At 45.4% G+C, this 14,607-nt stretch overlaps 2 long non-coding RNA genes across 3 annotated transcripts in view; one reads left to right on the top strand and one right to left on the bottom strand.

The window, feature by feature from the left end:
- LOC111761934 (uncharacterized) overlaps nt 1-14,607 on the bottom strand; it is a 31,171-nt gene that overhangs the window by 9,313 nt on the left and 7,251 nt on the right. Inside the window, exon 3 of one of the 2 annotated variants that reach the window (XR_009182358.2) lies at nt 12,612-13,096. The exons of the other annotated variant lie outside the window; for it this stretch is intronic. This is a non-coding gene — a long non-coding RNA (uncharacterized lncRNA). Of the gene's footprint in view, nt 1-12,611; nt 13,097-14,607 lie in introns of those variants that run through there. 2 annotated transcript variants of the gene reach the window in all.
- The window catches only part of LOC139437133 (uncharacterized), a 32,207-nt gene that overhangs the window by 13,186 nt on the left and 4,414 nt on the right, over nt 1-14,607 (top strand). The gene's annotated exons all lie outside the window — the stretch shown is intronic.

The following is a 14,607-nucleotide window of genomic DNA, read 5'->3' as shown; positions in this document are numbered from 1 at the left end:
TCCCAGGCACAGCTGTGCTGTTGTGCACAACCACGGGACTTGGACTCAGAAGACCTAGATTCACATCCAAGCTCTGAAGGTTGATTTGAGCTTGGAAATCCAACCTGCCTATTTCCAGGGACCAAAACAACTGAGCTCCTTCTACACCCATCTCCCTATGAATTCTGGACCAAGTGCTGCTCTCACTGAAACCCTGGGGTCCCGTGAGCCTTACTCTTTGACCCATCACCAGCTTCAGACTGCTGAGCTTCACTGGAAATTAAATAAGCAGGTGCTGGTCCGGTGCCAGCACCTCTCAGTGATTCATTCCACAAACGTTTATTGAGCACCAATAATGGTCAGAGATTAATAAAGCCCAGTTCCTGCTTTTGCCCAGCGCTCATTCTACCAGGAGATATGCACAATTAACAAAGAACATCAACATTGTATAATAAGCTGTATTTTAAACCTAGTAGAGAAACAACCTATAGGGACAGCTCCCTGGAATTGGGGTCTGGTGTCTTTAATCTTGAAGAACAAACAAGAATTTAGAGGCAAAGGATGACCCAAGTAGAAGATAAAGGCAAAACTGCCTGAGTATTTATTCATCATTCAACAGATATTTATTGAGCACCCACTAAGTGGCAGGCACCATCTCAAGGAAGAGGATACAGCACTGAACTACACTCTGCACATTCCTGCCCCTGCCCAGGCAAGCCCCTAGGTGTCCTCTCCACTGCAGCCACGAGAAACCATGGCACATGGAGAGAACTAATCAACACCTCCATCTCCAGCGACGCTTCTCTCTCCTTCACCCCAGCCATCATTAGCCATCGATCCACAGACCTTTTCTGGGCAATGCTTCAAATTTATCCATGTTCAGTGACATCGTGTTAGTTTTAGGAAATTCTTCCACCCTATCAAGATCACTGCAGAGCCTGATTAATCATTCAGCAAGTTCATTGTCACTTCCAGGTTTGTATCGCCAGCAAAGTCGGAAAAGCATCGGCCCCCTGAGTCTTCACCCAAGACATTCCCAGAAATATTAGACACATCGTGCTGGAAATTACATAAGCCTCATGTGACAGACACATAGTGGTGACCAGGCATGGCTATCCTCCCACTGGCTTCAAAAATTCCACCACTTCCCTCACTCAACAACCTCAGAAAACTCTGACAATGTGCTTGCTATTGTTCAGTCACAGAGGTAACCAGCTCTGCCTTTGACAGGCTCAGTGTCTAGCCAGATTTAGAAAGTACTGATCCTGACAGCAAAAGGTGGGAAATAGCTCTGAAAGAAGGGAGCATTTAGGCTGGCCCATAGCAGATGCATAGGAGTTTTCAGGGTGGAGAAATGGAAAAGGACATCTGGAGGGAGGGAATCTGTGAGTACCAGAGTGGGGCTGCAGCTTGGGGAGATTGGGAGAGTTGGAAAGGTGGGCAGGGGCAACTAGTGGGAGGCTGTGTGCCAACACTCCTTGCAAGATTATTGAAACCCAGCCTGTCCATAAAGAAGCCACCCTTTTGTTGTGGGGCTGCCTATGCCTGAGGTTCCAAGTAACATCACTTCTTGATAAATAATTCAAAGCCCGGGCTTCATGGGTCCACATACGCCTTCTCCTTCAAGGAGCAATTGATTTATGGACACTTAGCCTTCAAACACAAAAGACTGTGATTCTACTTTTTTTTAAAGCAGAAGCACTCAAGATTTCCTACGCTGATAGGCATGAATGGAAAATGAGAGCAAGAAGCTGCTTCGGGCTGGTTGGTGTAAAGATACAGGGCTGCTAACGTCATCTGCCAGGAGAGAGGACCATCCTGCCACCTTGAGGGCAGCGAGGGACAAGAATGCTGCCATAGGCCCATGAGCTTCCCTGTTATAGCTGGGCCCCTTCGAATCACACACGGGAAAATGGTCTATAATCACACAGAAAAAGGGGCAAAATCAAAACTGAGCTGTGCATCCCAGGCTAGACCAGGTTCCACTTCTTTCAGGCCTCACTGGTTTCTTCAATACAATTTTTTGGTTATTTGGGTCCACGGAGGCAGCGTGATTCAGCAACCAGAGCAGAGCCTGCTGACGGGGTGTGAGCAGAGCTTCTGGGTCTGCCAGACACCAGCTGCCTGGTCTTGGACAAGTTGCTTCATCTCTCAGTTTTCTCATCTTTAAAATGGGGTAACAATGAGCAGTTCTCGTAAGGATTAGAGAATGTTCAAAGAGTGCTCCTTGCACGCACTCTCATCTTTGATTCACAGATTGCACTGAAGGAACTGGATGTCCTTTGCCATCTTTTTCTATGGGCTGTTTGTGTCTTTCATGTTATGTATGCCTATGGTGTAAAACAGAGACCTGACTTACTATTGGAGCACCATCTTTATCATATACAAAGTTAGTTAATTTCTTCAGTCCAGCAGTTATTAAATGAGTAAATCTAATGTTGGGTAGGATTGAGGCGGTGGTGAGAATACAATTACACAATATTTTGGCAAAAATTTAAATATATAATCGTATTTAAAAGATATATGTCCTAAAATCCTGCCATCCCACTTCTAGGACTCTGGCTCACAAATATTAAGCATAAGCATGTAAAGCACAAGGCTGTAACATTGTAACAGTTTTTTTTTTAGGTGGAAAGTATTTCAGTATCTGTTGTTTCTGAATGAAGAAATTATAATACATCCACACAAACAAAATTCTTCACAACCATAATTTTTAAAAGTGTTCCCATGGGGAGCGGATGTAGTTCAGTGGTTAAGCACCTGCTTTCCATGTATGAGGTCCTGGATTCAATCCCAGTACCTCCTAAATATAATGAAAAAAGTGTTCCCTATGTATAGACTTGGAAGGAAGTTCACAACATGTTGAAAAGTGGCAAAGGAAGTTGCAGCACAGTATATACAAAGTTAATATTCATTTTGGCCTTAAAAAACCATATATGGGAAGAATAGCTAATGATTTCTTGAATACTTGTTCTTTGCCAAGCGCTTATCTAAACACTTCATCCTTAGAACAGTCTCATGAGAGAGATACTACTACCCCATATTCCAGATGAGGTAACTGAGGCTCAGAGAAGTTAAGTCACTTCCCCAGGGTTGTGGCGCTGGTAAGTGGTGGAGGCCAGATTGAGGCAGCACCCTCACCCTCTGCCCCACTTGTCACAAGCATGGAAAAAGTTCCAAAACTGGGAGAAGGGAGGACTTTCTGTTTCCTTTATCCACTTTTGTATTGTTTGGATTTGTTACAACAAGCATGTAATTGAAATATAAGAAGTTTACGAAAGCACCCAACCATGTGGGATCCTTGACTGGAATAGGAGCCAAGAGGAGGGTAGAGGGAACCACACATGCTTGTCACAGGCTGGGCTGAGCTCAAACTTGATTTTACAGGGAGTAGATGCAGCTCAACTAGTTGAGTGCTTGCTTGCCACGTACAAGGTTCCGGGTTTGATCCCCGGTACCTCCTAAAAACAAACAAAATAGACTAACTTTCATTAGAGAGCGGACGTACCTCAGTGGCTGAGCACCTGCTTCCCATGTATGAGGTCCTGGTTTCAATCCCTGGTACCTCCTTTAAAAAAAACTTGATTTTATATGGTTCCCCCATCCACACACTCCTCCCCATCAAGGAGAGGGACGGGCACCAACTTTGGCATAACACAACCTGAATTCAAATCCCGATTCCACCACCTACCAGCTGGATAGGTGCTTCTCTTCTGTAAAAGACAAATACCACCTTATGGGCTGACCCTGAGGATTAGAGAGAGTGACCGGCAAATAGCAGGGGGTCGTACGTCATGGTTGTTATGGAAACATGACTCCATGCTCTCTGCAACTGTGGTCCCCAGGGACCTGGTATCACACGAATGAAGTCCAAGGTCTTTCGGCTGACATCACCTGGGGAGATTTTATTACTACACAGTGTCCACATCCAATGCTCAGGTCTAAACGCAATTCAGAGCAAGAAGGCTTTGCAATGGTATTATAAATTCAAAAGCCTGATAACTTCCCATGTCTCCCCCAAATTCCAATCCCCCTCCATTCTAAGGGACAAAAGGGACAGGAAAAGGGATTTCTGGTCCTATCTTTCTCAGAATCTAGTCTCACTCTTTAGTATTCCAAGGCTGGCCCAGTGCTCAGAAGAAGCACTTTGCCCCAAGTTTCTCACTCAGTGGGCAAGGAAACCACCAGGACAATCTAATGCCAAGTTGGGACATGAAGAGAACCAAGTCATGGCATCAGCATCCAGACTTTAGAAAGATGGAGTTAAGGGTACATTGGCCAACAGGGGAGGGGGAGGGCTGGGAAGTGTTTGGGCCCCTTTGACGACTTTAAAGGGACTTTAACATTTGTCCTCTAAATATTACCCATCACTCGTTGCAGGGATTGCATTGTCCAGGTAATTGCCCAGGTTTCCACTATCACTATCCCAAACCCTAACTGCACACTTACCTCAAAGCTGGAGCAGATTCCATTCTGGAAGGTCCTTGAGAAGTCTGAGCGATGGTCTGTAATCTCCCAAGCAGCTTCGTTTATCGCTATTGTGCGTTTCCACAGATTCTTAGTTTAATGACACCCTTTCTGAAGCAGCAGCAATGGTGCCAAATGGCACTTGCATTTCCAGGAAAGCAGCCAAACTCATTAAGTTAATAAAGGAATTTAGCTGTATAGAGATGCCTTCTTCACATACATTCTCGAAGCCACGCTCTCAAAACTCATCATCAGCCATTGAAGCTCTTCCTCCACCTGCAAAGCACTCGCCCCACTGAGTCAACACATCGGCCCCATGTCGGGCTGCAGAGGACAATGCACACGCCATGTGCAAGGTCGGGATGCATATTTCAGAGCCAGAACAGTGACTCCTCTGCCTCTTCTGCTTCCAAAGCAGCCCTCCAAGGCACCATTCTCCAAGTCAGAGTGGGCAGCATTGGAGCCTCACAGACCCTGGTCAAGGAGAGGGCCAGACCCCATCTATCTATCTGGTTTGCGAGAGCTGGATTATTGGGGTTCACAGCAAACCTGGGGTGGCAGATGAGCCATCACGACAGCTTCCTGTGTGATCTCCCACCTGCCTTACCCCTCTCCTACTGTGCTCTTCATTATAGCTGAGCAATGTTTCTAAAATATCAATCGCATGGTGTCACCCCTTTGCCATACTCATCCAGCAACTTCCTACCACCCGCAGGAGAACAGTTCAAACCCCACGTCTCAAGACAACCCCCAACACCACTTACCTCTCCATCACCCCTCTCCCCACTCACCCATTCCCGCACCCCTCACTCCAGCTCCCAAAACACACCCTGCTCTCGCTGCAGGCCTTTGAGTATCTCCCTCCAGATGCCTGCCATGCCCTTCCCCACCCCACTGCTTCCTCCTCTCCTGGATAACTGCCACTCCCCCTCCAGTACTCGGCTTAGAAGTCCCTCCCCAGTCCCCCCGGGCTTCCCTAAGTCAGGTGCTCCTTGGCGACAGGTGCAACAGTGTATCGGACACCTTGTTCATCCAAATTTTAATCCCTCGCTCTATTGTCCATCTCTACAACTAGAGTATGGGCTCCCTAAGAGCAAGAACTTTCTCTCCTCACCTCTGCATCCCTGCATACCTGGTACACAGAGGTGCTGAGTAAGTGCAGTCAGAAGCTACTGCCTGGTGGTCAGCACCTGCATGTTGGATTCCTTTCTTTCCTAACATCCTAGCTCCCCAGTGAACTTTGTAGCAATGTTCTTTTCTTTTCTGGGCCTCTGATCTCTTCCCCACTCCCTCTCTTAGCTCTTTCTCTCTTTCTCTCTCTTGCTCCACAAGAGCCATATTTACTTGTCAAACTGAAGCTTTCCATATTTTCATTTCTCTGCTCAAGGGGAAGCTTGCACCTGGTTCCATTCACTTCCCTCAAGTGGCCCATTCATCTCCTCCATCCCCACTCCCCTCATCTCAATTCCTACCCTTGTAACTCCTCCAGAGGTTGAGAAGAGTCTCTTCACCCTCTTGCCATCCTATGAAGGCACACAAGAAACCACCCCTGGGGCCAGACTCGGGTCCGCCCTGCCCAAGTCTGGCATTTGGGGGTGGGGGGGGGTGGGAGAGACAGCCCCATGGCAGACTCATTTCCCTCTGTAATCCTACACAGACCAGTCATTTGAGTTCAGCCAGGCCCCTCAGGAAGGACTTTATATTTCCGATTGACACCAGCTCTTGGCATAATGAATTCCTGGAGTTTCCCACCATCTGAATGTGTTTTAAACATTCTTCTCCCCAGTGTTAAGGGGCAGATTGTAACCAGCATCCTGGAACTGTGACTATGTCTAGGTTGTGGTCTTGCACAACTGTGATGATTAGGCTAATGTGTCAACTTGGCCAGGTAGCGGTGTCCAATGTCTGCTCAAGCAACCACTGGGCTAATTGTAATACAAGGGCATTTCATGGACTTTAATCATCAGTGAGTTGATTGCATAGATGGCTGGTTACATCTATAACCAACTAAGGAGATTGCCAGCAACAAGTGATGTCTCATCCTATCAGCTGAAGGCCTTAAAAGGGGAAGTGATTTCAGTATCGAGAGAGAGAATCCCCATCTCTACTTCAGACAGCCAGCATCTTCTGGGGACTCATCAACAACCTTCATTAGAGCCCCTAGTTTACAGCCTGCCCTTTGGAAAATTTGGACTTGTGCATCCCCTCAGTCACAAGAGACAATTTTATAAAATCTTATAATATTTAAGGTATCTTCTGTTGGTTCTGTTCCCTGATCAATACAATCACATTTTACCCTGCTCTACCAGGATTCAAGATTCTTCTTCATAAGAATCAGAGGGCATGGAAAGATTGGTTCCCAAGAATCTACCCAAATCACCTAATAATGGGAGTCCTAAAGGCACATGGCACTGGCTCTTGATGGGCCATGAAGACCTAGTTTCAGGCACAGGGTGGTCAAGGCAAGGGACCCATGTGGATAGAACCAAGGACAGAGGTTGACCAAGGGACCCCAGGACTGACCGTTCAGCTCATCTAAGCAAAAAGACTGGGGAAGCGGACTTGGTCCAATGGATAGGTCATCCATCTACCACATGGGAGGTCCGCGGTTCAAACCCCGGGACTCCTTGACCCATGTGGAGCTGGCCCATGTGCGTCTGCCCTGCCATGCAGGGATGTCCCCTGCATAGGGGAGCCCCACGTGCAAGGAGTGCACCCCGTAAGGAGAGCCGCCCAGCGTGAAAGAAAGTGCAGCCTGCCCAGGAATGGCGCTGCACACATGGAGAGCTGACACAGCAAGATGATGCAACAAAAAGAAACACAGATTCCCAGTGCCGCTGATAAGGATAGAAGTGGTCACAGAAGAACACAGAGCGAATGGACACAGAGAGCAGACAACCAGGGGGGGAGGGGGAGAAATAAATAAAAAATAAATCTTTAAAAAAAAAAAGACTGTAAGAGTCAGGATCCAGTTGGGAAAACTGAAACCACTCTACTATTTCAAATGCAGGGAATTTAATACAGAGGATTGGCCACATTGGGGATGGAAAAGCTAAGAAGTCAAACAGGAGTGGGGAAGCAACTTAAAAAAATAGCAACTACAAGAAAGCAATGCCCTCTCCAGGGCCACAGGACACAGGAGTTGATGGTACTACCAAAGCCCAGAAGCCAGGGTGATCCAGCAGGAGCTAAAGCCTCTGCAGAGGCTGCTTGGCAGAAGCGAAGACCACCAAGGAGGGGCTCTCCATCAGGGGGCTGGAACAGCAAGCAAATACAACCATTGCCAGAAAACATTGTCCCCCAGGCAGAGCAGAGAAAGAAGGAAAACTACTCTGACTTCTTCCTTCCACCCATGCTCTACTCTCCAGAAAAGCCTAGATAGAAAAAAGTGGCAAGAGGTCCTGGGAAACACAGTTTTTAGGATAGGGTAGAGAAGAATCACCTGAAAGCTGAAGAGTCTATCTCCCAACAGGGCATATTCTAGGGCCATCCTATAGGCTCAATTAATTTTACAATTCACAAAACACTTATCATGCCCCAGGCACTCTTCTGGGCAGTGGGAAAAAGAGAATATCAAAAGATAAAAGACGTAATTCTTGCTTTCAAGAAGCTCGTGGTCTTGGGTGAAGGGGACACAGATAAATACACAGCTATCTAAACTAGGAAAAGAATACTGTACATGAGCCCAAAGAAGAAAATCTGGCTGGGAAAATGGGAGAAGGCTTCCAGCAAGATGTGAATCTGAGCCGAGTCTTAGATGAAAGAGACTTCATGGAGTAGGGGAAAGGCTGATCAAAGACCCAAGTTGTTGATTTGGGGAATACTGAAGAAACAAGGCTTGGAACAGAAAGTGCATGGGAAAGGATTAGAGGTGAGACTTGAAATGTGGTCTGGGATCAGATTGTGAAAGACCTGGAATGCCATATAGGCAGTAGGGAGGCACTGAAGGGGTTAACCAGGGGTGTGAACTAAACACTGTGGCTATGGATGAAGCATGAGGCATTTGGTCCATTTGGTTCTGTGCCAAGAAACACTCTTTTGGTCCTGAGTCAGCCAGATCTTGGGTCATCAGAGAGACAGTGAAGCTTCCAGAGGAGCCTGAAATTCATGAAATATGTGTTAGCACCTCTAGGGAGAAACCCTAGGAACAAGGCAAGAAGACAGAGGAACAACCGCCAAAAGAAGCTGGTTGCTGGCTAGCACCCAGGACAGCTCCAAGACCCAGCCTCTTATCCTACTCTTCATTCAAGTTTCTGCTACATAAAACTAACAAACTGCATTAGGTGCTAGGGGTACAGTGGTGTACGACATAGAGATGATCACTTCCCTTAAAGGAGCTACAGTCCAGGGCAGGACAGGCAAGAGCAAAGGAAAGATCAGTGACATCACCCTGGCTTTGTCCCTATAACCATAGACGTCCTTGTCCGGGCCCAGTTCCTGGGGGAAATTCTGCAGATCCAAAGGCCTTGGTCTGATTGTTCCTGGTCATAGCTTCTTTGAGAAAGAGGATGCACTTCATCTATCCAAGATCCTTTAGGTATCCAGATGTATCCTGTGACCATGGCGGGAGCCCAGGAGTTCCCTGAAAAGCAGGAGACATGTCCCATGGATGGCATTTGCTCCCTCTTCCAAGTTTTCATTGCTCAGAGTTCCTCTCTAGGGCCTGGGCAAGAGTTAAAATTAACTAGAGACTTCGACCTCCAAATTGTACCTCAACTAACCCACCCTATGGGCCCTCTGGCTCCACAGAGAGGTTTCTGAGAGCTACAAAGTTCAAGAGCAGAGAGTATTCCATCTTGGTCCCAGAGTCTTCCAGAATCCAAAGTCAGAACCCACTGGGTTTGGGAGGTGGCACTTTTTTTAATGCCCTCTCTTGGCTTGAAGAAGCCCTGCGCCGTCTTTTCCTGTTGAATTATCACCACCTGGTGGCCTGAAATGAGCTTCATCAAGAAAAGAGAGCCTGGGTAATGGCGTTTAATGACCAGTTGACATCTCAGATTTGTAGTTTTCTTACAGAGGCTTAAGGGGGCTGTCACAAGAGGCCTCATTAATTCTCCGTGCTTAGACCCAGATGGCTGAGGATTTGTCCTGTTCTTAAAGGCTACTAATAACTCATTCCTGTATTTAGCATCTCTCACTGGGCAGAAGTCCTTCCTCACAGCTAATCCCAGTTCCTTCTGCTGCAGTTAAAGCCTCTTTGCTTTCAATGACTGCAGTGGAGCTAGATGCACATACTCAAAGATTACCTGACCTCCGTATTTTGCTATCCAAAAGCCTCAGGGTGAGGACAGTGGGACAAGAATCCATTTAATGCAGTAGACACGTGTGTTCCAAGAAGTGCAGGGACTGGAGCAGGCTCAAGGCACGCCCCAGACCTGCATTCCAATGGCCTTTGAAATGCAGGCTTAGGGGTGACAAGGAAAGCTCATTAGAGGCAGGTACACTGGCCAATAACCCTGAGAGCATACCTTTCAGTAATTCGGGGTGGGGGGCAGCGTGATGCATGGGTGAATGCAGGGGCTCAAGTCTTAGGGGTCTGATTTGGAGGCCCACACAAGTGGCCTTTGGCAAGCTGTTTTCTTTCCTTGAGCAGAAGTGTCTCCTCTGCAAAAGAGGGACAATAGCCCCAATCTTACAGGATGACTGGGAAGAAGAGGGGAATTAGCAACGTGCCTGGCACAAACCAGAGCCCACACCATGGAAGTTAATCATCTCGTCTACCCCTCGTCCTAGTCCTAGTCCCAGGACCGTTGTGAAAAGTCTCAGTTAGGCCCATCTTACTCCAGAAGGACTCTGCATACAAGTTAAAATTAAAATTTCGAGAAGATGGTACTATATCAATCAGGGAGGAGATTATATGAAACCAGGAGTGAGAGTCCTGCAGGGATCATGGGCTTTACCATAGTAATGTGTATGTATTAGGTTGGTGCAAAAGTAATTGTGGTTTTGCATTGTTGAAATTTGCCGTTTGATATTGGCATACATTCTTAAATAAATGTGACTATGTCATACATTATTTTAATGTGCATTTCTCTTTTTTTTTTTTTGCTAATGACTTATTACTTGCTTTTATTTTCTTTTTGACTATGGAAATGATGTTAGACAAAAAGCAAATTCAAACGATTTTCTTGAGTTCAAAATGGGTTGTAAAGCAGCAGAGACAACTTGCAACATCAACAACACATTTGGCCAGGAACTGCTAATGAACATACAGTGCAGTGGTGGTTCTAGAAATTTTGCAAAGGAGGCAAGAGCCTTGAAGATGAGGAGCGTATTAGCCAATCATTGGAAGCTGACAGCAACCAAATGAGAGCAATCATCAAAGCTCATCCTCTTAAACTACACGAGCAGTTGCGGAAAAACTCAAAGTCAATCATTCTATGGCCATTCGACATTTGCAGTAAATTGGAAAGGTATAAAAACTCGAGAAGTGGGTGCCTCATGAGCTGACCAAAAATAAAAATTAAAAAACATCGTTTTGAAGTGCCGTCTTCTCTTATTCTACACAATAATGAACCATTTCTCAATTGGATTGCGATGTGCAGTGAAAAGTGGGTTTTATACGACAACCAGTAATGACTAGCTCAGTGGTTGGACCAAAGCACTTTCCAAAGCCAAACTTGCACCAAAAAAGGTCATGGTCGCTGTTTGGTGGTCTGCTGCTAGTCTGATCCACTACAGTTTTCTGAATCCTGGCGAAACCATTACATCTGAGAAGTATGCTCAGCAAATGATAAGATGCACTGAAAACTGCAACACCTGCAACCAGCACTGTTCAACAGAAAGGGCCCAATTCTTTTCCACGACAATGCCCAACTGCACATCATACAACCAACGCTTCAAAAGTTGAACAAGGGAAATGGATGTGGCTCAAGTGATAAGGCCTCTACCTACCATATGGGAGGACCCGGGTTCAATCCCTGGGGCCTCCTGATGAAAAAGAAGAGAAAGCATGCCTACATGGTGAGCCAGTGCCCATGTGGCAAACCAAGTGCCCATGCAGTGAGCCAAGGACCCACTTGGTGAGCTGAGTGCCCATGTGAGTGCCTGCGTGGCAAGCCAAGTGCCTGCATGGCAAGCTGAGTGCCTGCATGAGTGCCCATGTGGTGAGCCAGTACCCGCACAAGTGAGTCATGCAACAAGATGATGATGCAACAAAAGAGAGACAAAGGGGAGAGTCAAAGTGAAGTGCAGCATAGACCCAGGAACTGAGGTGGCACAATTGACAGGGAACCTCTCACCACATCGGAGGTCCCCAGAATCGAATCCCAGTGAATCCTAAAAGTGAAAGATGAGAAGAAAAGACAAAAAGAAAAATAGATAGAATAGATCACATGGCAAATGGACACAGACAGCAAAAACAGCAGGGCAGGGGAGGGGAAGGAGAAAAATATATATATATAAAAGTAAAAAGGAGAAAATAAAGATGGAAAAACTTTTTTTTAAAAAGTTGAACAAATTGGGCTATGAAGTTTTGCCTCATCTGCCATATTCACCTGACCTCTCCCCAACCAACTACCACTTCTTTAAGGATCTCGACAACTTTTTGCAGGGAAAACACTTCCACAACCAGCAGGATTCAGAAAATGCTTTCCAAAAGTTTGTCGAATCCCAAAGCATGGATTTTTAAGCTACAGGAAGAAATAAACTTATTTCTCATTGGCAAAAATGTGTTGATTGTAATGGTTCCTATTTTGTTTAATAAAGATATGCTTGAGCCTAGTTATAACGATTTAAAATTCATGGTCCGAACCCGCAATTCCTTCTGCACCAACCTAATAATTGTAAGAGACAAGCCAGCAGCAATGCTTCAATATTTGTTCATCAATTGTAACAAATGTACCACACTAATGAAGGATGTTATTAATAAAGGGGAAATGTGAGAGGGGGCGGGGATGGAGTATATGGGAATCCCCTATATTTTCTTTTTTTTATTATTAAAGTTAATAGATCACATAGAATGCTAAATTTAAAAAGACATAAGAGGTTCCCATATAACCCACACCCCACCCCCCCACTCCCATCATTTTTGTAAATTGTATTTTTTTGAAGATACATACATCACATAAAGGTTACACTATAAAAAACATAAGAGGTTCCTGTATACCCCTCATCCCCTCACCCCACTCCTCCCACACCAACAACCTCCCCCATTATTGTGGCACACTCATTGCATTCAGCAAACACATTTTGGAGCACTGCTGCTCCACATGGATAATAGTTTACTCTGTAGTTCACACTCTCCCCCGGTACATTCAGTGGGTTATGGCAGGATACATAATGTCCAGCATCTGACCCTGCAATATCATTTAGGACAACTCCAAAATCCCAAAAATGCCCCTCATCACATCTCTTCTTCCCACTCCCTGCCCTCAGCAAGTACTGTGGCCACTTTCTCCCCATCAATGATACAATTTCTTCTATTAGTAGTCACAAAAGTTTTATAGTAGAATATCAGTAAATCCACTCTAATCCATATTTTATTCCTCCATTCTGTGGGCCCTGGGATGGTGATGTTCACTCCACCTCTATATCAAGAGGGGGCTTAGATTCCACATGGATGATGGATGCAATTCTCCTGCTTGCAGTTGTAGGCACTCTCAGTTCCCTGGTGTGGTGGTTGACCATCTTCACCTCCCTGTTAGCTGACCTGTGTAAGTCCAATGAACCAGAGAGTAGGAGTTGCAACTCTGCTGAGGCTCAGGGCCCAGCTGGCATATGGACAGTCCAGAGATTTAAGTCTCCTGAGTAAACACCAATGCTAACACCACCCAAGTTCCAGTAAAAGTGACAGAAAAGGCATGTGTAAAAAGGTCACATCTGAGTCTAACTCCATTACACTCAGGGACACAAATTCCAAAGTAGGGCCCACTGACACGGTACTGAGCTCCAGAGCTATCTGCCATGACCATATCCCTGTGGGCCTCTGTAGCCCTCAGGAAAACCAGTACTTGGGGTTGTATCCACTTTGGCTGTTTCTGGAGTCCTCCTGAGGAGTGCGTAAGCGTGACCCCTCTGATGACCTCCTGACTGCTTTTTGAAGACTCTTAGCCATATAAACTCATTTGTCTTTGCCATTTCCCCCTTTTATTCAAGGTCAAAAGCTGTTTTTAATACCTGATATTACAAGTAGGCTGAGATATTCTGCTGGTCTGAGTTGACCCTTTTATTCAAGGTTTTTTTCTATTTACATCACCAGCTGGTGCTTGGTAGTTATCCCTCAGCACCAGGGAGGCTCATCCCCAGGAGTCATATTCTCGTGGCTGAGGAAATGTAATGCATTTACATGCTGAGTTTGGCTTAGAGAGTGGCCATATTTGAGCAACATGGAGGCTCTCAGGAGGTAACTCTTAGGCACCCTGCGGTTCCAGGCCTAGTTCATATTTCAGGCACACAGACTCATAAGCATAGTCATCAGTATCAAGGGCTCATTGTTGGAAAATTTTCATTGTTGGTCTTTGCCGTTGCACTTGGGGGATTGTTGCTGTTCCACTGGGGAATGTGATAGAGCTCCCCTGGCTAAGAACTCAGCACTCCCTCAGTTGTCATTTGTAACTGTTATCCAAACATTTTTATGTCCCCTATATACAAGCCCTGGAGAACTCCCTCCCAACTATGTGCACCCCCATCAATAACACCCCACACCAGTGTTCCTCCCCTGCCATACTTGAAACTTTCTGTGGTCCAAAACTTCAACACTGAAGCCTAATATACTGCCAAATTCAATTAATAGGAAAATGAAATATAGTGATGGGTTTAAAGATTAGAAGTATACATACTAATTTAGAAATACTAAGATAAAATAAAAATAAATTGGTGTATTAATGAAAAATGAACAATATTGTAAAGACTTATTTTTAACATTTTGCTTTTCATCACTATAGTAGGTGTTGCCCTGTATGTACAGTGTCAAGGTACTTTCTTTCATTTCTTCCTCAGTGTCTACATCCATTCCTTTTTTAAAAATTTTTTTTCTAATTTTTAATTTTGTCTTCAAAAAAGTTTTAGATCACAGTAATTCACATATACAATATAGGAGACTCCCATATATCCAATATCAAACCCTTTCCCCTTTCCCCAGCAATGATCTTTTTACATGTCCATGTTATATTTGCTGCAACTGATATACAGATTTTAAAACATAGCTTTCAAACATGGTTC

Source organism: Dasypus novemcinctus, chromosome 21 (genome assembly GCF_030445035.2).
Source record: "Dasypus novemcinctus isolate mDasNov1 chromosome 21, mDasNov1.1.hap2, whole genome shotgun sequence".
Taxonomy (NCBI): Eukaryota; Metazoa; Chordata; class Mammalia; order Cingulata; family Dasypodidae; genus Dasypus; species Dasypus novemcinctus.
This window is presented reverse-complemented; position numbering and strand designations above follow the sequence as displayed.